The following is a 27,231-nucleotide window of genomic DNA, read 5'->3' as shown; positions in this document are numbered from 1 at the left end:
CTAGATCCACCTCTCCCAGATCCCCCTCTCCCAGCACTGTTTTTCCCAGATCCACCTCTCCCAGATCCACCGTTCCCAGATCCCCCTCTCCCAGCACTGTTTTTCCCAGATCCACTGTTCCCAGATCCCCCTCTCCCAGCACTGTGTTTCCCAGATCCACCTCTCCCAGCACTGTTTTTCCCAGATCCACCTCTCCCAGATCCACCGTTCCCAGATCCCCCTCTCCCAGCACTGTTTTTCCCAGATCCACCGTTCCCAGATCCACCGTTCCCAGATCCCCCTCTCCCAGCACTGTTTTTCCCAGATCCACTGTTCCCAGATCCCCCTCTCCCAGCACTGTTTTTCCCAGATCCACCTCTCCCAGATCCACTGTTCCCAGATCCCCCTCTCCCAGCACTGTTTTTCCCAGATCCACCGTTCCCAGATCCCCCTCTCCCAGCACTGTTTTTCCCAGATCCACCTCTCCCAGATCCACTGTTCCCAGATCCCCCTCTCCCAGCACTGTTTTTCCCAGATCCACTGTTCCCAGATCCCCCTCTCCCAGCACTGTTTTTCCCAGATCCACCTCTCCCAGATCCACTGTTCCCAGATCCCCCTCTCCCAGCACTGTTTTTCCCAGATCCACCGTTCCCAGATCCCCCTCTCCCAGCACTGTTTTTCCCAGATCCACCGTTCCCAGATCCCCCTCTCCCAGCACTGTTTTTCCCAGATCCACCTCTCCCAGATCCACTGTTCCCAGATCCCCCTCTCCCAGCACTGTTTTTCCCAGATCCACCTCTCCCAGATCCACTGTTCCCAGATCCCCCTCTCCCAGCACTGTTTTTCCCAGATCCACTGTTCCCAGATCCCCCTCTCCCAGCACTGTTTTTCCCAGATCCACTGTTCCCAGATCCCCCTCTCCCAGCACTGTTTTTCCCAGATCCACTGTTCCCAGATCCCCCTCTCCCAGCACTGTTTTTCCCAGATCCACTGTTCCCAGATCCCCCTCTCCCAGCACTGTTTTTCCCAGATCCACTGTTCCCAGATCCCCCTCTCCCAGCACTGTTTTTCCCAGATCCACTGTTCCCAGATCCCCCTCTCCCAGCACTGTTTTTCCCAGATCCACCGTTCCCAGATCCCCCTCTCCCAGCACTGTTTTTCCCAGATCCACTGTTCCCAGATCCCCCTCTCCCAGCACTGTTTTTCCCAGATCCACCGTTCCCAGATCCCCCTCTCCCAGCACTGTTTTTCCCAGATCCACCTCTCCCAGATCCACCTTTCCCAGATCCCCCTCTCCCAGCACTGTTTTTCCTAGATCCACCTCTCCCAGATCCCCCTCTCCCAGCACTGTTTTTCCCAGATCCACCTCTCCCAGATCCACCGTTCCCAGATCCCCCTCTCCCAGCACTGTTTTTCCCAGATCCACCTCTCCCAGATCCACCTTTCCCAGATCCCCCTCTCCCAGCACTGTTTTTCCTAGATCCACCTCTCCCAGATCCCCCTCTCCCAGCACTGTTTTTCCCAGATCCACCTCTCCCAGATCCACCGTTCCCAGATCCCCCTCTCCCAGCACTGTTTTTCCCAGATCCACCGTTCCCAGATCCCCCTCTCCCAGCACTGTTTTTCCCAGATCCACCTCTCCCAGATCCACCGTTCCCAGATACACTGTTCCCAGATCCACCTCTCCCAGATGCACCATTCCCCTTTTCCAGATCCACTATTCCTAGTGCCATCTTTCTGCTACTGTGAATTTGTCTGCATTTGAGCTGCTGCCATAACTGATTCCGATTCTGATTCTGAGGAGCAGAACTAAATAATCAGAAGACTAAGTTATTATCTTTGATCTCCATCGAAATTTCCTCACCACCAACCTTCAGATTCAGATTCATTTATTTATCACACACACAGTGAAGTGCATCATTTGCGTTGACAGCCACCACAACCCAAGGGGTAGCCCGCACACCATGTTCGGCAGAGCAACACGGAAGACAACAACGCAGGACATGGCAAGCAACAAAACAACAACAGCAAAGCAAGCCCTGTTTCCCCCCTCCCCAGAGACAGCCCTCCAACCCCCGGTCGGGCCTCTGAGCCTCCAGCCTTTATGCCTCATCCTGGAATTCCCAGACAAATTTCTACAGATGTACAGTGGAGATCATCCTATAGCTGGTTCCATCACCCTCTGGTATGGAGGGGCCGCTGCCCGGGATCAGAACAGGCTACCGAGGGTTACAGACTCAACCAGCTCCATCATGGGCACTACCCTCCCCACCACTGAGGACACCTTGAAAAGGCGACATCCATCATTAAGCAGCCCATCGCCCGGGACGTGCCCTCCTATCATCACTACCGTCAGGGAGGAGCCACAGAAGCCTAAAGACACACACTCAGTGCTTCAGCTTCCATCGACACTACCTCTACCTCCGCCCTCTTTTTTCAATGCTCATTTAATTTATTTTATATGTACAGTGTATCATTCTTATTGTAATTTGTAGTATTTTTGTATTGCAGTGTAATTCTGCCACAAAATAACAAATTTCATGATTCGTGTCAGTGATATTAACCCCATTCTGATTCTGGTAACTGAGGGGTTAAGTGAGTAGTTTGCCAGCTTTTCAGGGGTGGGCTCCTGACTATCCGTCTGCTATCTTCTCTCCCCTCTGACTCTGCCTCCAAGTTCACTCCAAGCCCCACTCAATCACCATTCGCATCCACATTTGCCTACTGATGCTCCCAGTTTGGTAATGCCAGGCTTAAACTCTCATTCCTGTCTTCAAATCCTTCTCTGGCTTTTCTCTCCTTTAACTCTGTAAACTTCTCCAGCCCTACAATCTTCCAAAACCCCAGATTTCCTTTTATTCTGGCCTCCTGACTGAGCCAGATATTAAACCCCCCGAGCCCTGAATTGACACGGGTCCCCCTCCCTGCTCCATGACGGCTCATCAATCTCTCCCCTGAATCAGCCATTCGGTTATTTGAACTAACACCTCAGAGGCACACTTCAGCATCAAGTTTTGCTTGGCTTCCTTCCTCTGAAGCACCTAGAAATGGTTTACTGTCCTAAACAAATCACAGATCTTCCATGGGTTATGAAGTACTGTGGCAAAGGTCTCTAGTGCACACACACAAACTCACACACATATATATATATATGGTGCTCAGGTGCCTACTGTTCTCCGCAGTAGTGTAATAACTTCATGCATTGCACTGTACTGCTGCCAAATCAAAAACAAATTTAATGACATATGTGAGTGATGATAAACCTGATTCTGATATGGGTCTCTGTTGTGGACTGAGAGTGGGAAAGGGAGAGGGAGAGGGGAATCGTGGTTAAGGAAAGGGACAGGGAGAGGGGAATCGTGGCTAAGGAAAGGGGAAGGGAGAGGGGAATCGTGGCTAAGGAAAGGGGAAGGGAGAGGGGAATCGTGGCTAAGGAAAGGGGAAGGGAGAGGGGAATCGTGGTTAAGGAAAGGGGAAGGGAGAGGGGAATCGTGGTTAAGGAAAGGGACAGGGAGAGGGGAATCATGGTTAAGGAAAGGGACAGGGAGAGGGGAATCGTGGTTAAGGAAAGGGGAAGGGAGAGGGGAATTGTGGTTAAGGAAAGGGACAGGGAGAAGGGAATCGTGGTTAAGGAAAGGGACAGGGAGAGGGGAATCGTGGTTAAGGAAAGGGACAGGGAGAGGGGAATCGTGGTTAAGGAAAGGGACAGGGAGAGAGGAATCGTGGTTAAGGAAAGGGACAGGGAGAGGGGAATCGTGGTTAAGGAAAGGGACAGGGAGAAGGGAATCGTGGTTAAGGAAAGGGGAAGGGAGAGGGGGATCGTGGTTAAGGAAAGGGGAAGGGAGAGGGGAATCGTGGTTAAGGAAAGGGGAAGGGAGAGGGGAATCGTGGTTAAGGAAAGGGGAAGGGAGAGGGGAATCGTGGTTAAGGAAAGGGGAAGGGAGAGGGGAATCGTGGTTAAGGAAAGGGGAAGGGAGAGGGGAATCGTGGTTAAGGAAAGGGGAAGGGAGAGAGGAATCGTGGTTAAGGAAAGGGGAAGGGAGAGAGGAATCGTGGTTAAGGAAATTGGAAGGGAGAGGGGAATCGTGGTTAAGGAAAGGGGAAGGGAGAGAGGAATCGTGGTTAAGGAAAGGGGAAGGGAGAGAGGAGGATGCAGGAGGCATCAGAAGGACATTCTGTAATGATCAAAGAAAACAATTGCTTGGAATCAAATGTCCTTGCTTGGTGTCTGAGGGCTGAGTATGTCTGCACCTGTTCCACCCCCCTCCCTTGGCAATCCTTCTCTGCCACCTGTCCCACACTCCACCCACGGCACACCACCCTCAACGTCCCAGCATCTTTAGGGATGAGCTCTTCAGGCTCTGTAAGGCACTCGTGAGACCACACTTGGAGTATCGTGTGCAGTTTTGGGCTCCTTATTTTAGGAAGGATATACTGACATTAGGGAGGGTTCAAGATTCGCGAGAATGATTCCAGGAATGAAAGGGTTACCGTATGAGGAACGTCTGGCAGCTCTTGGGCTGTATTCCCTGGAGTTCAGGAGAATGACGGGGATCTGATAAAAACATTCCAAATGTTAAAAGGCCTGAACAGATTAGATGTGGTGAAGTTATTTCCCATGATAGGGGATTCTAGGACCAGAGGGCAAGACTTCAGGTTGAAGGACGTCCTTTTAGAACTGAAATGCGGAGAAATTACTTTAGTCAGAGGGTGGTAAATCTGTGGAATTTGTTGCCACAAGCAGCTGTGGAGGCCAAGTCATTGGGTGTATTCAAGGCAGAGATAGATAGATTCTTGATCAGCCAGGGCATCAAAGGGTATGGGGTGAAGGCAGGGGAGTGGGGATGACTGGAAGAATTGGATCAACCCATGATTGAATGGTGGAACAGACTTGATGGGCCAAATGACCTACTTCTACTCTTATGGTCTTACGGACTTTGCCCCTGCCAAATTTACAAACTTGCTCTCCGCTCCACGTTGACAAATACAGTACTATGCGAAAGTCTCAGGCACCCTCACTGTGTACACGTGCCTGGCTTCTGCACAACACTCTACATACAAACAAGCTTTTAGAAAACCAGCAGGATGCAGGGGGATGGATTTCTTGCTCAGTGTGGGACTGTTTGTGCCTTGTACAGGTGGGAGGAGGGCATTTTTGTGTGCCTTCTCCTCCCACACAAACCACAACAGTGGGGGGCTGGGTGGAGCGGAGCGGAGCTGGGAATGCTAGGCGGAGTTATTCACTCACAGCGTCAACGACACCCGCCGGAGGCCAGTCACCTCGCACCAACAAGCTCTCCCGCAGTTTATCAGTAACGTACAGACTGTTCTGATTAGGAACAATGCTCAGGAACAGAAGCAGTTACAACCTGGTGATGGCCTCACTATGACACAAACGGCTACTATTGCGCTGTGTGCCATTGAAATTCTGGTCACCTCCCTACAGGAGAAATATCAATGTGAATTAAAGAGCACTGAGAAAGTTTACCAGGATGGTGCTGGAACCAGAGGACCTGAGTCACCGGGAAAGGTTGGATAGGTTAGGATTTTATTCCCTGGAGCGTAAGGGAATGAGTGGAGATTTGATAGAGGAACTGTATATAAAATTATGAGGGGTAGAGATGGGGTAAATGCAAGCAGACTTTTTCCACTGAGGTTGAGTGAAGCTGGAACTAGAGGTCATGGGTTAAGGGTGAAGGGTGAAACTGAGGGGGAACGTCTTTACTCAGAAGGAGGAGAGACTGTGGAAAGAGCTGCCAGCGGAAGTTGGGATGCAGGTTCGATTTCGATGCTTAAGAGAAATTGGGATAGGTGCATTGGTGGGAGGGGTATGGAAGGAGATGGTCCAGGCACGGGTTATAAACAGGAGAAATTCTGCAGATGCTAGAAATCCAAGCCAATGCCCACAAAACACAAGAGGAACTCGACAGCCTCTATGGAAATGAACAAACAGCTTGCATTTATCAGGAGTGGAATGAAAGGGGAAAAATGGCAGAATTAAAAAAGGTGGGGTGGATAGCTAGAAGGTGATAGATGAAGCCAGGTGGGTAGGAAAGATAAAGGGCTAGGGAAGGAGGAATCTGAGAGGAGAAGAGAGTGGACCACAGGAGAAAGGGAAGGAGGAGGGGACCCAGGGGAGCTGATAGGCAGGTGAGAGGCCAGAATGGGGAAGAGAAGAAGGGGGTAGGTGAGGTAAACTTTTTCAACCTGGAACGAGAAATCGATACTCATGCCATCAGGTTGGAAGTTGCTCTGACAGAATATAAGGTGTTGCTCCTCCACCCTGAGTGTGGCCTCATCATGGTACAAGAGGAATATGTTGGAATTATAACGTTTGGCCACCAGCAGATCCTGCTTTTGGCGAATGGAGTGGAGGTGCCAGATGAAGCAATTTGCGATGGGTCTCACCAGGGTAGAGGAGGCCATATCGGGAGCACCGGACACAATAGACGACCCCAGCAGATTCGCAGGTGAAGCGATGCCTCACCTGGAAGGTGCTCTGAATGGAGGTGAATGGGCAGGTGCAGCTCTTTGGCCACTTGTGGGGATAAGTGCTGGGAGGGAGATTAGTGGCGAATGGATAAGGAAGTAACGGAGGAGTAATACCTGTGGAAAGTTGAGGGGTGTAGGTTGGTGGTAAAGATATTTTTTGTGGTAAGATCCCTTTGGAGATGGCAGAAGTGGTGGAGAATGATGTGTTGGAGGGTGAGGGGACTAGGCAGAATAATAGTTCAGTACAGACTAGATGGGCTGAAAGGCCTGTTTCTGTGCTGTGGTGCTCCATGAGTCTATATTCTAATGCTCCAGTCCCAAGCTTTTTGTTTCACGGACCGTGCATCATGATCCTAACATGGGCTCCCTTTGCAGTTCCCCCTTCCACTCCGTTGGCCAGATAACAGAGCTTCACAATCTCTGATGTGCAGTGTTAGTGCCTCCAAGATAAATGAGATGAAAGCAAGAGTGAGGAGCATTTGTCACTCCATATGTGGATTGTGTAGAACACATTTGAATCTCTAAAAACTTCTGGACAAATTAGGAATATTGGCATTCGCCTCTCTACTATACAAAGCAGTTTACTCCTTTGTCAAAACGTTCCAAAACATTATTTAAAAACATGACCCAATGACTTCTGGCATGGAGAAACATATTTTTAGTGTTTAAATGGCAGTTGTCATGAATAACACATCTCGGCGTTTGCGAGTTCAAGCGCAAGTCAAACGATGGTATCGGTCACAGTTTGCCTCCTTGTTCTCACTGATACCTGTTCATTTTTACCCTCACACAAGAATGCTCACTATTGCCACTTCTGAGGTTGGATTTTCCCTGATTGTAGCTGCCATGTTAAGTCCGAAAACTCTTTTTTTTTTAATTTGCGTGCTTAAAATGGGATATTGATTTGCAGACACCGGCCCAAGCACGTCCACACACACACACACAAACACAAAATGCCGGAGCAGCTCAGCAGGTCAGGCAGCATCTGTGGAGGGGAATAAACTGTCAGCGTTTCAGGATGAGACCCTTCATCAGTCCTGACAAAGGGTCTTGTATTTTTTTTTACACACAAGAAATAGAATGTGTCTGGAATGTGCTTGGTATTAGGGAAAATACAATGGAGGTTTTAAGAAACTCTTTGATAGGCACATTAATGTGGAGAGAATAGAGATCGTGTAGGCAGGAGGGATTCATTTAGTTAAAGGTTTAATAAGGTTTAATTATTTTGACACAACATCATGGGCTGAACCACCTGTTCCCAGCCTACGGTAGTTAAGTACCCTTTTCAACACTACAATTGAATCTGCCTCCATTAATGCCCTGGGCAGTGCAGTGCAGACCCTAAGCACCTAACTACACTGGAATAAATGCTGTTCTTTATAAACATTTTCTTGATCTTGGGGAAAGGGACACAATCCCCAAATCTGCACGGAAGCTACACTGGAAGCTGAAGTGTTAACTGCTTGCTACATCAGCCTGCTGGCGTACAGCAGCAGGAGAAGTGGGACACCCAAATCCTTAGGTCAACAACCTCTCCCATTCTCCAACTGTTAAATAGCCTTGTTTATTCTGCCAATATGAACAATATTTTATGTATCCATGCTTAATGTATTTGCCCATTCACCCGATGTGTGTAAAATGCTTTGAAGACTTTGCAACCTGCTCAAAATTCATTATTCCAACTAATTTCTTGTCTTTAGAAAAATTAGAAATATTATTTTTGGTTCCCTCATTTTCATATACATTGAGAGTGGTTGGGACTATTGATAACTCACTAGTCACCAAAAATGACCTGCTTTTTCAGCTTTGTACACCGATCTTGTGTGGAAGTTTATTGAAGTTCTGAAAAGTCAAATACCCCACATCCTCTCTATTCTACCAGTTAAATCCACAAAGTAAAATCTCCGGTTGGTTTATCAAACACGGATTTTCTTTCTTGCCGAATTTGTCTAATCTCATTAATACTTCCTACATATACTGTCCTATATTAATTATAACAGCCTTGAGGGTTTACCCATCTACTGATCCATCTACTGAGGTTAACCAGTCAAAATCAGAATCTGTATCAGTTTTAATATTACTGGCAACAAAAATGGAAACACCAATGTCTTTAAACAAAAAATCCTACAGAAGGTAGTGGATTTGGCCCAGTGCATCACGGGTAAAGCCCTCCCAACCATTGAGCACATCTACATGGAACCCTTTCATAGGAAAACAGCATCCATCATCAGAGATCCTCACCACCCAGGCCATGCTCTCTTCTCACTGCTGCCATCAGGTAGAATGTACAGGAGCCTCAGGACTCACACCACCAGGTTCAGGAACAGTTACTACCCCTCAACCATCAGGCTTTTGAATAAAAGAGGACAACTACACTCACCTGCCCTATCACTGGAATGTTCCTACAACCAATTACTTCACTTGCTATTTATTGTTATTGATTTATATTTGCATTTGCACCATTTGGTGTCTTCTGGTTAATCTTTCATTGATCCTGTTATAGTTACTATTCTATAGATTAGCTGAGTATGCCCGCAGGAAAATGTATCTCAGGCTTGTATTTGCTGACATATATGTACCTTGACAATAACATTTACTTTGAACTTGGATATGTCATGGAATTTGTTGTTTTGTGCCAGCATTACATAATCATAAAAATATAATTTACGACAAAAATACATCAAAAAATTGAATTAAGTAGTGCAAAGAAAGAGCACTACTCTCTCTCTCTCTCTCTCTCCCTCTCTCTCTCTCTCTCTCTCTCTCTCCTACATTTTTGTTTAATGCTGGGGATTACATTGCCAGCCTCCAACCTGTAGGAACCATTCCACAGCAAATTACTTTTAATACTTTAACACACCGTCTGCTTTGGTGGTTTTCAGTGCTTTCATTTCACCAGCATTTTCTTCTTACTAATTTCCTTTCGTTCCTTCTCTTAATTGGACCCCTGGCTCCCTGGCGTTGCCGGGAAGCTGCTTGTGTCCTCTGTGAAAACAGAGACGACACACACTGTACTTCTTCATTCGCACTGCCATCGCTTTGTTCCCGATTCTAAACAACCTGCAAAAGGAACTGGAATTGTTGACATTTCGGGTCAAAGCCATGGATCGGAACTGAGAGAAGAGAGGAAAGGTAAAGAGGAAGAGGTGAGATGCAGCCAGCAGGTAATTGCTAGTCTAAGGAGGGCTGAAGGATGATGGGCAGGTGAAGCTGCATAGGGGAGGTGAGAGGATGAAGAGGGACTAAAGGATACAAGTGGAGGTAGACAAAAGAAAAGATCGAGTGGTGAGGTGAGGTGGAGGTTGGATGCAGCTGTTGGAACAGGAACTTAAAGGGCTATCACTACAGAACGTTGTCAACAGGACAGAGGTGAAAACTGATGGAACAAGAGCTCAATGGAGAGAGTCCAAAGGTTCATTTATTATCAAAGTATGTATGCAGAACGCGTCTCTGAGATTTGTCTTCTCCAGATAGTCATGAAATACAGAAAAAACCATGGAGAAATACGTCAACCCCAACCTCCCTCCACTCTCACACTCTCTCTCTCACACACACACACACACACACGCACGCACGCACGCACGCACGCACGCACGCACGCACGCACGCACGCACGCACGCACGCACACACACACACACACACACACACGCGTAAAAACTCACAAACCCCAAACTCCCCAACCTCTCCCTTGCACAAAATCTAACAGATCACCCACCCAGAAAACAGTGACAGTAACATCCAACCCCATCACCCTCCCTTGCAAAAGAACTAATATTTCACACAAAAGGGGAAAAAATTGCAATAGTAACCTCAAACCCCAAACCCCCAGCCCAACAATCGGCAACAAGAAAGAATGGGCGAAAACATAGAACTGAAAGAGGCCAATATGATCCTTTTGCAGGTTAGTTTCAACTATAATTCAATCCATAAATCTCAGAATTTCAATCTCATCTCCGAGGGCATCAAGGAGAGTGACTCGAACCCTGCAGACTCTCCAAGGAGAGCGACTCGAACCCAGCAGACTCTCCGAGGACAGCGACTCAAACCCAGCAGACTCTCCGAGGATAGCGACTCAAACCCAGCAGCCTTTCCAAGGAGAGCGACTCAAACCCAGCAGACTCTCCGAGGAGAGCGACTCGAACCCAGCAGACTCTCCGAGGAGAGGGACTCGAACCCAGCAGACTCTCCAAGGATAGCGACTCGAACCCAGCAGACTCTCCGAGGAGAGCGACTGGAACCCAGCAGACTCTCCGAGGAGAGTGACTGGAACCCAGCAGCCTTTCCGAGGAGAGCGACTGGAACCCAGCAGACTCTCCGAGGAGAGCGACTCGAACCCAGCAGACTCTCCGAGGAGAGCGACTCGAACCCAGCAGACTCTCCGAGGAGAGCGACTGGAACCCAGCAGACTCTCCGAGGAGAGCAACTCAAACCCAGCAGACTCTCCGAGGAGAGCGACTCGAACCCAATGGCCTTCTGGGGAGAGCATCCATTCAACCACACATTCTCCTCCACATTAGCCTGAATGTTTCAAACATCGTTGACGTTATAGTCAGTGAGAAACGTAGTCGATCATCTCTGAGCTTCTTGTAGTAAGTCACGCTTGTGTTTCTCTCTCGGAGTTTTCTCAGGGTCGGCAGAGTGCTTGCAAAAACCAGTCGAACTCCAGACCGTAAATCACAGGCTTCAACAGCTTCGGAAATGCAATTGAGATAAAAAGAATAAGTAGAAGATGTAGAAAAACTGACTACCTGGAAGATGTTGCCTGAGGAATCGTTGCTTGCTGACGCCATCTTGACCAGAGAGTGTAAAATAGACGGGTGGTAGGTGGATGAAACCATGAGAGGGAGAGGAACAAACATGGATACTGGGGTTCTGAAGGGGAGGGGTATGGAAAGGAGAAAAACATATAGGACTGGAGTTGAATTGGAAAGGGATTGGAAATGGTATCTCATAGATAATCACATTTCTGAATGTAAAGGATTTACATATTCCTTAACATTTTTTCTTTTTACTACTTGCACTGGTTGCTTCAGTCCACTTTTTATGTTTGTCACACATTTACTGGATTTTAAACTATCCATCATGTTACAATCACTCTTCCCCAACCGACCCTGCACAATACAATTATGAACCTATCCCTTTTCAGGACTGCTTGCTCTCTTAATGAATGACATACAAAAAAAATCTGTTCACGTTTCTAGAGTTTATCCTCCGGGGTATTATTGCCAATTTATTTTGATCGGCTGCTCTGTAAGTTAAAGTCTCCTATGATGTACTACAAATTTCCTATCCTGTCTCTGTATTGATTTAATTAATTGATCAGTGTAGAGTTGATCAAATTAACTTCTTTACTAATGGGAGTGCTTAGTGATTAAAATTTAGTTAATTGCTGGAGGTCACCTTCAAACTTAATCACAATTACTGTCAAACATTTACATGCTTTAGCAGTATCATCATACTACAGACTGAGCTTGCTGTAGCTCCCTCCCTCTGCTCTCATTGACTCTTTCTCTTTATATTTACAGCTTCTCAATCTACACTCTTATCCTCACTGTCTACTTTATACCACTCTCTCCCCTCTCTCCCTCTGCTCTCGTGGGCTGCCCTTCAGGGAAGACGGTGCAGAAATGATACTGTGGATGAGGGTCTTCGGTTCTGTGGATAGATTGGAGTAACTCTCTGAGACATTTCTAGCTATCTGAAGATCTGATAGAGCCATTTAAAATCATGACAGAATAGATAAAGACAAACTATTTTTACTGACAGAGGAGTCAAGTATTTGAGGATGTAATATAGAAAGAAGTTGATGGGCAAAAGACCATGAGAAAAAAATCAGATGTCGTGGTACAGGCTCCAAAGGAACACAACTGTGGGCCTTCCTCACATCCAAGTCACAAACTTCTGCCAGCTTTTTCAACTCCGATTCCTGTTACTTAGCCATCACCCCATGGTCACATCACCCCATAGTCACATCACCCCATGGTCCCATCACCCCATAGTCACATCACCCCATGATCCCATCACCCCATAGTCCCATCACCCCATGGTCACATCACCCCATGGTCCCATCACCCCATAGTCACATCACCCCATAGTCACATCACCCCATGGTCCCATCACCCCATGGTCACATCACCCCATGGTCACATCACCCCATAGTCACATCACCCCATGATCCCATCACCCCATGGTCACATCACCCCATGGTCCCATCACCCCATGGTCACATCACCCCATAGTCACATCACCCCATGGTCCCATCACCTCATGGTCCCAGCACCCCATAGTCACATCACCCCATGGTCCCATCACCTCATGGTCCTATCACCCCATGGTCACATCACCCCATGGTCCCATCACCTCATGGTCCTATCACCCCATAGTCACATCACCCCATGGTCCCATCACCCCATGGTCACATCACCCCATAGTCACATCACCCCATGGTCCCATCACCTCATGGTCCCATCACCCCATAGTCACATCACCCCATGGTCCCATCACCTCATGGTCCTATCACCCCATGGTCACATCACCCCATGGTCCCATCACCTCATGGTCCTATCACCCCATAGTCACATCACCCCATGGTCCCATCACCCCATGGTCACATCACCCCATAGTCACATCACCCCATGGTCCCATCACCTCATGGTCCCATCACCCCATAGTCACATCACCCCATGGTCCCATCACCTCATGGTCCTATCACCCCATGGTCACATCACCCCATGGTCCCATCACCCCATGATCTCATCACCCCATGGTCCCATCACCCCATAGCCACATCACCCCATAGTCCCATCACCCCATGGTCACATCACCCCATGGTCCCATCACCCCATAGTCACATCACCCCATGGTCCCATCACCTCATGGTCCTATCACCCCATGGTCACATCACCCCATGGTCCCATCACCCCATGATCTCATCACCCCATGGTCCCATCACCCCATAGTCACATCACCCCATAGTCCCATCACCCCATGGTCCCATCACCTCATGGTCCCATCACCCCATGGTCACATCACCCCATAGTCACATCACCCCATGGTCACATCACCCCATAGTCACATCACCCCATGGTCCCATCACCCCATGGACCCATCACCCCATAGTCACATCACCCCATAGTCACATCACCCCATGATCCCATCACCCCATAGTCACATCACCCCATGGTCACATCACCCCATGGTCGCATCACCCCATAGTCACATCACCCCATGGTCACATCACCCCATAGTCACATCACCCCATGGTCCCATCACCCCATGGTCACATCACCCCATAGTCACATCACCCCATGGTTACATCACCCCATGGTCCCATCACCCCATAGTCACATCACCCCATGGTTACATCACCCCATGGTCCCATCACCCCATAGTCACATCACCCCATGGTTACATCACCCCATGGTCCCATCACCCCATAGTCACATCACCCCATGGTTACATCACCCCATGGTCCCATCACCCCATAGTCACATCACCCCATGATCCCATCACCCCATAGTCACATCACCCCATAGTCACATCACCCCATGATCCCATCACCCCATGGTCACATCACCCCATGGTCACATCACCCCATGGTCGCATCACCCCATGGTCACAACTACTGTATGTTCTTCACTCCAATGACACACACATTATATGATGACTTATCAAATATCTTTTGGAGGTCCACAGCAATTTTCCTCATTCCCTCAATCATTTGATCAACAAACTCTATTGTTAGTTAGACAATAAATTAATAGGTTTTAAATTTTGTGATAAATAGTTGTGCATTATCCAGTCCAATCACTGACAATAATTGACTGACAATCCTGTCACTGATTATTGTATCAGAAACTTGTGAATACTAATCTGAATAGAGATGTGACCACCGTTCAGTACAATATCTTTAATTCCATGTACAGTGGATTCTGCTTAATGGGGCCATCAGTTAATTGGGGCAGTTCCTTATTTAGGACAGCTCTTAAAGAAAAAAAATCTAGTCGAGAAAATAACCAGGATTCCCTTCATTTATTTGGGACAATATGCTGCTTAATTGGGACAGGAGACTACTGCTGAACAATTTCTAACTAGCATCAGATGTGTGCACTTGTGTGACCGTTCAACTCTACAGCAAACAGTTTTTAAATAGTGCCAGTTGCATATGCTTGTGTTCAAAAAGCAGTGATTTTTGTCACTGATAATTGGAGAGAGATCAACATTAAGACAATTCAGAACTGTTTTGCTCACCACAGTTTCAAGTATTCAGGCTTAGAGATGCCAGAAACAATTGGGAGTGAAATTGAAATCACCACTTCAATAAGTTAGGAACAATGAAGAATTAGAAGGTATCGGCATTCATCTTGAATGTTACAATGATAATGAAAATTTGGAGGACGCAATCATCGATAGCATTGGTTGAAGGCAGTCTGTTATTTACATTGATTTTGTTCATTTGCAGTCAATCAAAAGAATGCATACACTGGATGAATTCCTCCATCCATAACCATTAGGAACTAACGGACAGTTTTATAGAACTGTAGTAGTGTTGATAGTGTTCTACATTGTTCTTTAGTTCATTTAAAAAATAATTTGTTACTCAGTTAAATGGTAGTTTGTCTTTATTATACCTCTTTAACTATTTCCATGAAACATCAGCTAATTGAGACAGCCTCCTAATTGGACCGAATGTACTGATCGCGATGCATCCCAATGAAGCAGAACTGACTGTATTTGCTAAACTGGACCAGTTGCCTGATGAAACATAATTTATTTTTATTTATGAAAATATGCACAGAATAGGTCCTTCCAACCGTTTCACCCAGTAGCCCTCAATTTGACCCTGGCCTAATCAAGGGACAATATACAATGACCAGTTGACCTACCAACCCGAACATCTTTAGACTGTGGGAGGAAACCGGAGCACCCGGAGGAAACCCACACAGTTACGGAGAGAAGGTACAAACTCCTGACAGACACCGGCGGGAATTGAACCCTGGTCGCTGGCACTGTAAAGCGTTACGCTAGCCACTATGTTACTGTGCACCCCCCCCCCACCCCACCTCAAACTAAAATCCACTCCAGAAGCAATATGCTCTTTACCAAAGCAGAATATTGCAAACACAAGCAGTTGAATTTCCGTCACTGATCACAGGAATGTACCGGAAGAATAATGAGAGAGCTTGTATTACAGCGACTGTTCCTGCAGTAAGATAGCTCAGCTGCAGTATGCTCAACTCTGAACCAGAAAGCTGCGGGTTCAAGCCCTAGTCCGAGGGCAATGCAAATACAAAACAGTGCCGCAGCGAGTGCAGATTCAACAGGTGAATGCAGAAGGTCCCGACATTTAAAAACAACAGGGAAATTAAAGCGAGCTTCCATCCTTCTATCAATATCAAAATTGGCCATCCAGTCATTGTCATAGTGGAGCTGGCTTTGAACAAGTTGGCTACTACAATTCCAGCGATTACAATTCAAAATACTTTATTTGCTATAAAGTGCCCTGAGGAATCTACAGGCCACATTCAAATGATTAATTAAACATCAGTCTTTCTTTTAGCCTACAATTTATGGGCCAGCCATCAATTCCCAAAAAAAGGGAGGTCTTTTTAATGCAACTGGCCCGTGCGTCTGCTAAGAATACATTTTCACAAGAACAAAGCTTTGGGAACTGTACCAAATAGATGTACATAGATGACACATCAGTGTCATTTATAGACTCAGGTCATCGTGGCAGGAGCTCCGCAAACAGGCCAAAGTGTTCTGTTTCCAAAAACTAAAGAGCGCGAATGTGAAAGAACTAATGCTGTTGCTATTTATGACTTTAGGATCAAGATGGACAGCTGATAAACAGGAGGCCCAACTGGGGATAGATACGCGTAACCTTTTGACCGGCTGCCTTAGCTGTTTTGTACAGATGGCTGGTGTTTGCATTCAATCTTTAATATCATGTTCATGCATATGGTGAATTGAAATGCTTATGAACAAGTTCTTATTTGTGATAACAGCTAAACTGAGGACATAAAAATATGTGTATATCAGACTGACCCCCTCTGCACATACGTGGCTCCTACTTAGAGACAGAGAGAGTTAAGTGCACCAAGTTCATGTCACGACGACCTCACCTGGTCCCCCAATACCACCTCTCTGAACAAGAAGGCACAGCAACACCCCACGTCCCAAGGAGATTGAAGTCAGCGAGGCTCCCGCCCTCCCCATCTTAACTGAATTGTACAGGAGCACCGTTGAAAGCATCCTGACAAGCTGCATCTCCATCTGGGGTGGGAGCAGCTGAGCATCGGACCAGAAGAGAACCTTCAAAGAGAACGGCCGAGAGGATCATAGGGGTCTCTCTACCATCTATCGGGGACATTCATCAGGAGCGCTGCTTAAACAGGGCCCCTCATATTATTAAAGATCCCTCCCATCCATCCAGCATCCTCTTTGACTTTCCACCATCAGGCAGGAGACTCTGATCCATGAAGACAAGAACGGTCTGGATAGGAAACCGTTTCTTCCCTCGGGCCAATAGGCTTCTGAATTCCCTGCCATATCGTTTTCAAAATGCCGCCAGTTAATTTGCTTTGGACCTTACAGTATTTAATTTATGCACTTTACTATTTCTGAGTAATGTATTTGTAGATTTTATTCTTACTTTCCTAAGTTAGTGTGTGTTACGTGTACCACTGTGCTTTATGCCCTGGCTCAGAGAAACGTTGTCTCGTTTGACGGTATTCATGTATATAATTAAACAACAATAAACTTGCCTTGACTTAACTTGACTGTAGGTCATTAATAATTCTATTTAAATTGGTAGACAAGCAGAACAAGTGCCAACTAATGGATAATTAAAATATATGTGCTACAGATTTTGGGGTATGCTAGGAAACTTAGTAAGTCAATTTTATTGATCTTGTAAGTCATTACCAGTTCATATTTGTTGAAAGAATGTATATAACCTGTTAATTATATTGATTGAATGACTACTTCCTCATCTCCACAGAACACAGGAACACAAAACTCTGTACAGCGTAGACACCAGATGACCTCATTCGAGTTTTCTTAGAATTACAGATTGCATTTTCCCCCGGGATTCCTCTAATTAGTCAGCCTGGATGATGGTGTCATGGCTGACACTTTCACAATTCCTGGAGCTAGCTCAAATCATCAGTGAATTGTCCTATCACATCCCTTCCCCAAGCACACGGGACTTTGTGACCCAGCATGGCCAGCAGGGAATCCCGTTTGCAATCTCGCAGTCGATGGTGCGATGACTTCCAATACCAGGCGAACACTCCACTCCCAGTAACGGAGGTTGACTTCAGTTCATCGATATTCTCAATTCTTCATCTGCTTAATTAGGTTAAAAGTAGGATTGCAGTCTCAATATTATGGCATGTGCTAAAATTGTTTCTTACAGAATTCAGTTAACTAATGCTATTTCCTGGAAGGAACCTTATTTATTGAAAACTCAAGAAATTCTGTAGATGCTGGAAATCCAAGAGCAACACCCACAAGATGCTGGAGGGGCTCAGCAGTATCCATTAGCAGTCGACGTTTCGGGCAAGGCCTCCCTTCAGCGCAGAAAGGGAAGGGCAAAGGTGGGAATGGGGAAGGACGACAGCTGGAGGGTGGTAGGTGAAGCAGGGTGGGTTTGAAAGAGAAAGTGCTGGAGAACAAGGAATCTGATCGGAGAGGAGAGTGGACCACGGGAGGAGGAGACCCGGGGGAGGTGATAGGCAGGAGAAAAGAGGTAAGAGGCCAGAGAAGGGGAATAGAAAAAGAGGAGGGGGGAGGGAATTTTTTTTTACAAACAGGAGTTCCTACTCGTGTAATCAGGTTGGAGACTACCAGACAGAATATAAGGTATTGCTCCTCCTCCCTGAGGGTGGCCTCATATTTTATCCATCAGCTTGAAGTTCTGTAAAATGATTTTTAAAGAGTGCTTACAAGCATTAAAAACCTACCTAAAGAGTTAATATTTGTGAGAAAGCTCACTGACATTGCTGGTAAGTTGCTGCCAAATAACAGTTGAAAAATTCGCAATAGTGACACAATGCATTATAGTGTTAATGTTGCAAGCAACGCAGAAGAGAAAGACCATTGCAAAGCAAAGAATGGACCCTGTGAATACTGTACCATTGACTGCTTCAGACTACTGAACAATTGCCAGCTCCATAAAAGAATCTTTGAGATAGTGAGTTGACTCAGGATTCTGTAATATGACTGCTATGTATGACTGTGGGTCCGATTTACATAAACTCTTAGCCTGAAAATAATCGCTTTTCCAATTGTCTCGTGGAGAGGGCCAGGAGCAGAAGGTGCATCTGCTCAGACCAGCGTTTCTGCTGCTCATCAAAGAACTGGGTAAGGCTGCATGTGAGGAAAGATCGGTGAAGCCTGCGACGCCGATCGCATGCAGAGTACCTGTAGTGCGTACTTACTGCAAAGCAACGCAAGACGTTCAGGTGATAGTCTCAGGGACGTCAGAAACATACCATGAAATATCCTAATTACAAAGAGGCCACGTGGAAAAGGAGATTTCAGACAGCTGCTTTCACAAATTGTTTTATTTAAAGCTACTGAAAATGGTATCAGCAAGTGGGCCCTGCAGATTTAAACTGTTCTACTGCAAAGTCATCATTATGGCTAATGCAAAGAATAAAAAGAGAATTCTTAACTTGCCATCAGAATTAGGTTTATTATCTCCGACACGTGAAATGAGATGTTGCTTCGTAGCAGTAGCACAGTGCAAGATGTTAAATTACAGGAAGAAATATTCAGTGTATAAAAAATTAAAAGTAGTGCCTCAAAACTATTCAAACTTCATCAGAACTATTCCAGATTTTGACACAGACTGAGTCCAACAAATATTAGAGTCGTAGAGTCATAGAAAAGTACAGCAGAGAAACAGGGCCTTCAGCCCATCTAGTCTGTGCCAAACCATTTACACCGCCTACTCCGATCGACCTGCACCCAGACCATAGTCCTCCATAACCCTACCAACCATGTTATTCAAACAAACATTCTCGTAACGCTAATAAACATTTAGTTTATGTGGGCTTATTGTGTTTCAGCAATTCTACAAGAAAAATCTATTTTATTCTGTTTGACAGCAAGCATCAACAAGAGACATCCTAGGATAAATGGCAAATGTAGTTTTTGCTGCCAATGATCCACAGTTAGAAGTTGCTACTGCATTTTTGATTACATTTTGTCATATAGTTTTGTCGAACAAATGAGATGAGAAGATGCTTCACTTACCTGCTACTGGAGTGATCGAGGCACCGACAGAGTACAAAAGCTCAGTGGAGAGAGGTGTCGTTGTTCCACAGACTTTGAAAGCAGTTCGATTGGGCAGACATTCCCGCACTTTAGAACCAGTGAAGATGAGTTCCTCGTTCCCCTTAATCCACTTGCTGAGATCATACAGGAAGTAGAGGAGAGAAGAGCAGGAGCATGTTTCTTTACTCAAATAAATCTGGCTACCATAAAAGGTTCACACAGACTGCAAGTTACATTTCAGACCGTCAGAGCTTGGAACATAAAATCTGCTGCTCTCCCGTGTAAAGTCCCACTGCTGTGCTTGCCAGAGCTAATACGCACAGCCCTCGGATACTTGGGCAACTGTGGCTATGTAGGGATCAGCTCCCCTGAGTTATATTTATCCTGTGTTCTCAGCCAGTCGAGTCTGTCAACAGCTGAACACTTTCTAGCAGTTCCCTTTGCAACAGAACAGCTGAGCTGCTTGGAGTTAGGAAAGGGTTGCAGTCACAGACTGAGGGAAGAAGGAACAAAATGAAGGAAATGAAATCTTGCTGAGGCCTTCTGCCAAACATTTCATCTGCATGCGAGCACTGTTTTAGGTACCGCAGCCTTCCTCTAGTGTCAGCACCTATTTGATCAGTAAAAACGGACACTGCCCACAAATACAGAACTTCAGCTGACTGCAAAAGGAATCAGTGTCAGTAAATTGTATGAGTGACAAGAACTCACAGCAGTTTGGGCAATTTATATGAATGAACATTTCCGCTAGATGACACAAAGCTCTGTGTGTGCATGAGAGAGACAGACATACAGACAGACAGAGAGAGAGAGAGAGAGAGGCAGAAACATGCATATAGACAGGCAGAGTCAGAGAGACGTACATACAGAATAGACAGAAAGGGAGAGACAGAGACATACAGATAGAGAGAGAGAGAAAGAGTCAGAGAGAGAGAGAGAGAGCAGAAGAGGAAGTCCAGTACCATCAGAGATAGCTAGCATTTGGACTGTCAGCAAAATAAATGAATGGAATTGCAATTTACTTGACTTCTTTCGGTAGAAACTGATCACATTATTTCCAAATTACAATGTATATTCATGCTCCTGTTCAATCTGTGTTGGTTCACTCGGCAGTCAACTAGTAATCCCTGACAAATCAGGAATCTCACCCAGCAATCTTATTGTTGGATCACAGGCATGGTAACCACAACTTTAATGAAGGTATGAATGTATTAATTAATAAGCCTGCACTCGCCTGATGGACGACTGCTGTGAAATGGTACAGAATGGTACAGTAAATCAGCTCAAACAATTATACAGTAGCATATAGAAAGTGGTCCTTCAGACCAAGGCACCTATACCCACTGCCATGTCTACCTAAACCCACTTCCATGTCTACCTATACAACCTGCCATGTCTACCTATACCCACCGCCATGTCTACCTATACAGACTGCCATGTCTACCTATACAGACTGCCATGTCTACCTATACCCACTGCCATGTCTACCTATACAGACTGCCATGTCTACCTATACCCACTGCCATGTCTACCTATACAGACTGCCATGTCTACCTATACAGACTGCCATGTCTACCTATACCCACTGCCATGTCTACCTATACAGACTGCCATGTCTACCTATACAGACTGCCATGTCTACCTATACCCACTGCCATGTCTACCTATACAGACTGCCATGTCTACCTATACAGACTGCCATGTCTACCTATACCCACTGCCATGTCTACCTATACAGACTGCCATGTCTACCTATACAGACTGCCATGTCTACCTATACCCACTGCCATGTCTACCTATACCCACTGCCATGTCTACCTATACCCACTGCCATGTCTACCTATACAGACTGCCATGTCTACCTATACAGACTGCCATGTCTACCTATACCCACTGCCATGTCTACCTAAACCCACTTCCATGTCTACCTATACAACCTGCCATGTCTACCTATACCCACTGCCATGTCTACCTATACAGACTGCCATGTCTACCTATACAGACTGCCATGTCTACCTATACCCACTGCCATGTCTACCTATACAGACTGCCATGTCTACCTATACAGACTGCCATGTCTACCTATACCCACTGCCATGTCTACCTATACAGACTGCCATGTCTACCTATACCCACTGCCATGTCTACCTATACCCACTGCCATGTCTACCTATACCCACTGCCATGTCTACCTATACAGACTGCCATGTCTACCTATACCCACTGCCATGTCTACCTATACCCACTGCCATGTCTACCTATACCCACTGCCATGTCTACCTATACAGACTGCCATGTCTACCTATACAGACTCCCATGTCTACCTATACCCACTGCCATGTCTACCTATACCCACTGCCATGTCTACCTATACAGACTGACATGTCTACCTATACCCACTGCCATGTCTACCTATACAGACTGCCATGTCTACCTATACCCACTGCCATGTCTACCTATACCCACTGCCATGTCTACCTATACAGACTGCCATGTCTACCTATACAGACTGCCATGTCTACCTATACCCACTGCCATGTCTACCTATACAGACTGCCATGTCTACCTATACCCACTGCCATTTCTACCTATACCCACTGCCATGTCTACCTATACAGACTGCCATGTCTACCTATACAGACTGCCATGTCTACCTATACCCACTGCCATGTCTACCTATACCCACTGCCATGTCTACCTATACCCACTGTCATGTCTACCTATACAGACTGCCATGTCCACCTATACCCACTGCCATGTCTACCTATACAGACTGCCATGTCTACCTATACCCACTGCCATGTCTACCTATACCCACTGCCATGTCTACCTATACAGACTGCCATGTCTACCTATACAGACTGCCATGTCTACCTATACCCACTGCCATGTCTACCTAAACCCACTGCCATGTCTACCTATACAGACTGCCATGTCTACCTATACCCACTGCCATGTCTACCTATACAGACTGCCATGTCTACCTATACAGACTGCCATGTCTACCTATACCCACTGCCATGTCTACCTATACCCACTGCCATGTCTACCTATACAGACAGCCATGTCTACCTATACCCACTGCCATGTCTACCTATACCCACTGCCATGTCTACCTATACCCACTGCCATGTCTACCTAAACCCACTGCCATGTCTACCTATATCCACTGCCATGTCTACCTATACAGACTGCCATGTCTACCTATACCCACTGCCATGTCTACCTATACAGACTGCCATGTCTACCTATACCCACTGCCATGTCTACCTATACAGACTGCCATGTCTACCTATACAGACTGCCATGTCTACCTATACCCACTGCCATGTCTACCTATAACCACTGCCATGTCTACCTATACCCACTGCCATGTCTACCTATACAGACTGCCATGTCTACCTATATAGACTGCCATGTCTACCTATACCCACTGCCATGTCTACCTATACCCACTGCCATGTCTACCTATACAGACAGCCATGTCTACCTATACAGACTGCCATGACTACCTAAACCCACTGCCATGTCTACCTATACAGACTGCCATGTCTACCTATAACCACTGCCATGTCTACCTATACAGACTGCCATGTCTACCTATACCCACTGCCATGTCTACCTATACAGACTGCCATGTCTACCTATACAGAATGCCATGTCTACCTATACCCACTGCCATGTCTACCTATACAGACTGCCATGTCTACCTATACCCACTGCCATGTCTACTTATACAGACTGCCATGTCTACCTATACAGACTGCCATCTCTACCTATACCCACTGCCATGTCTACCTATACCCACTGCCATGTCTACCTATACAGACAGCCATGTCTACCTATACCCACTGCCATGTCTACCTATACAGACTGCCATTTCTACCTATACAGACTGCCATGTCTACCTATACAGACTGCCATGTCTACCTATACCCACTGCCATGTCTACCGATACAGACTGCCATGTCTACCTATACAGACTGCCATGTCTACCTATACCCACTGCCATGTCTACCTATACAGACTGCCATGTCTACCTATACAGACTGCCATGTCTACCTATACCCACTGCCATGTCTACCTATACCCACTGCCATGTCTACCTGTACAGACTGCCATGTATACCTATACCCACTGCCAAGTCTACCTATACAGACTGCCATGTCTACCTATACAGACTGCCATGTCTACCTATACCCACTGCCATGTCTACCTATACAGACTGCCATGTCTACCTATACCCACTGCCATGTCTACCTAAACCCACTGCCATGTCTACCTATACAGACTGCCATGTCTACCTATACCCACTGCCATGTCTACCTATACAGACTGCCATGTCTACCTATACCCACTGCCATGTCTACCTATACAGACTGCCATGTCTACCTATACAGACTGCCATGTCTACCTATACAGACTGCCATGTCTACTTATACCCACTGCCATGTCTACCTATACCCACTGCCATGTCTACCTATACCCACTGCCATGTCTACCTATACAGACTGCCATGTCTACCTATACCCACTGCTATGTCTACCTAAACCCACTGCCATGTCTACCTATACAGACTGCCATGTCTACCTATACCCACTGCCATGTCTACCTAAACCCACTGCCATGTCTACCTATACAGACTGCCATGTCTACCTATACAGACTGCCATGTCTACCTATACCCACTGCCATGTCTACCGATACCCACTGCCATGTCTACCTATACAGACTGCCATGTCTACCTAATCCCACTGCCATGTCTACCTATACAGACTGCCATGTCTACCTATACCCACTGCCATGTATACCTATACCCACTGCCATGTCTACCTATACCCACTGCCATGTCTACCTATACAGACTGCCATGTCTACCTATACAGACTGCCATGTCTACCTAAACCCACTGCCATGTCTACCTATACAGACTGCCATGTCTACCTATACCCACTGCTATGTCTACCTATACAGACTGCCATGTCTACCTATACAGACTGCCATGTCTACCTATACCCACTTCCATGTCTACCTATACAGACTGCCATGTCTACCTATACCCACTGCTATGTCTACCTATACAGACTGCCATGTCTACCTATACAGACTGCCATGTCTACCTATACAGACTGGCATGTCTACCTATACCCACTGCTATGTCTACCTATACAGACTGCCATGTCTACCTATACAGACTGCCATGTCTACCTATACCCACTTCCATGTCTACCTATACAGACTGCCATGTCTACCTATACAGACGGCCATGTCTACCTATACCCACTGCCATGTCTACCTATACAGACTGCCATGTCTACCTATACCCACTGCCATGTCTACCTATACAGACTGCCATGTCTACCTAAACCCACTGCCATGTCTACCGATACCCACTGCCATGTCTACCTATACAGACTGCCATGTCTACCTAAACCCACTGCCATGTCTACCTATACAGACTGCCATGTCTACCTAAACCCACTGCCATGTCTACCTATACAGACTGCCATGTCTACCTATACCCACTGCCATGTCTACCTATACAGACTGCCATGTCTACCTATACCCACTGCCATGTCCACCTATACAGACTGCCAAGTCTACCTATACCCACTGCCATGTCTACCTATACAGACTGCCATGTCTACCTATACCCACTGCCATGTCTACCTATACAGACTGCCATGTCTACCTATACCCACTGCCATGTCTACCTATACAGACTGCCATGTCTACCTATACCCACTGCCATGTCTACCTATACAGACTGCCATGTCTACCTAAACCCACTGCCATGTCTACCTATACAGACTGCCATGTCTACCTATACCCACTGCCATGTCTACCTATACAGACTGCCATGTCTACCTATACAGACTGCCATGTCTACCTATACAGACTGCCATGTCTACCTATACCCACTGCCATGTCTACCTAAACCCACTGACATGTCTACCTATACAGACTGCCATGTCTACCTATACCCACTGCCATGTCTACCTATACAGACTGCCATGTCTACCTATACAGACTGCCATGTCTACCTATACCCACTGCCATGTCTACCTATACCCACTGCCATGTCTACCTAAACCCACTGCCATGTCTACCTATACAGACTGCCATGTCTACCTATACAGACTGCCATGTCTACCTATACCCACTGCCATGTCTACCTAAACCCACTGCCATGTCTACCTAAACCCACTGCCATGTCTACCTATACAGGCTGCCATGTCTACCTATACCCACTGCCATGTCTACCTATACCCACTGCCATGTCTACCTAAACCCACTGCCATGTCTACCTATACAGACTGCCATGTCTACCTATACAGTCTGCCATGTCTACCTATACCCACTGCCATGTCTACCTAAACCCACTGCCATGTCTACCTATACAGACTGCCATATCTACCTATACAGACTGCCATGTCTACCTATACCCACTGCCATGTCTACCTAAACCCACTGCCATGTCTACCTATACAGTCTGCCATGTCTACCTATACAGACTGCCATGTCTACCTATACAGACTGCCATGTCTACCTATACCCACTGCCATGTCTACCTATACAGACTGCCATGTCTACCTATACAGACTGCCATGTCTACCTATACCCACTGCCATGTCTACCTATACAGACTGCCATGTCTACCTATACAGACTGCCATGTCTACCTATACCCACTGCCATGTCTACCTATACCCACTGCCATGTCTACCTATACCCACTGCCATGTCTACCTATACAGACTGCCATGTCTACCTATACAGACTGCCATGTCTACCTATACCCACTGCCATGTCTACCTAAACCCACTTCCATGTCTACCTATACAACCTGCCATGTCTACCTATACCCACTGCCATGTCTACCTATACAGACTGCCATGTCTACCTATACAGACTGCCATGTCTACCTATACCCACTGCCATGTCTACCTATACAGACTGCCATGTCTACCTATACAGACTGCCATGTCTACCTATACCCACTGCCATGTCTACCTATACAGACTGCCATGTCTACCTATACCCACTGCCATGTCTACCTATACCCACTGCCATGTCTACCTATACCCACTGCCATGTCTACCTATACAGACTGCCATGTCTACCTATACCCACTGCCATGTCTACCTATACCCACTGCCATGTCTACCTATACCCACTGCCATGTCTACCTATACAGACTGCCATGTCTACCTATACAGACTCCCATGTCTACCTATACCCACTGCCATGTCTACCTATACCCACTGCCATGTCTACCTATACAGACTGACATGTCTACCTATACCCACTGCCATGTCTACCTATACAGACTGCCATGTCTACCTATACCCACTGCCATGTCTACCTATACCCACTGCCATGTCTACCTATACAGACTGCCATGGTCTACCTATACAGACTGCCATGTCTACCTATACCCACTGCCATGTCTACCTATACAGACTGCCATGTCTACCT

The 27,231-nt window shown here is 46.5% G+C and overlaps 1 protein-coding gene across 3 annotated transcripts in view; it reads right to left on the bottom strand.

Moving 5' to 3' along the window:
* LOC140730813 (filamin-A-interacting protein 1-like) overlaps window positions 1-20,155 on the bottom strand; it is a 364,991-nt gene extending 344,836 nt beyond the window's left edge. For all 3 annotated transcript variants that reach the window (XM_073051748.1, XM_073051746.1, XM_073051747.1), the window contains exon 1: window positions 19,736-20,155. The gene's annotated coding sequence lies outside the window, so the exon portion shown is untranslated. The remainder of the gene's footprint in view (window positions 1-19,735) is intronic.
* Between the last annotated feature and the right edge of the window lie 7,076 nt (window positions 20,156-27,231).

Source organism: Hemitrygon akajei, chromosome 7, assembly GCF_048418815.1.
Source record: "Hemitrygon akajei chromosome 7, sHemAka1.3, whole genome shotgun sequence".
Taxonomy (NCBI): Eukaryota; Metazoa; Chordata; class Chondrichthyes; order Myliobatiformes; family Dasyatidae; genus Hemitrygon; species Hemitrygon akajei.
Note: the sequence above shows the minus strand (reverse complement) of the source record. Positions and strands in the feature narration are given on the sequence as shown.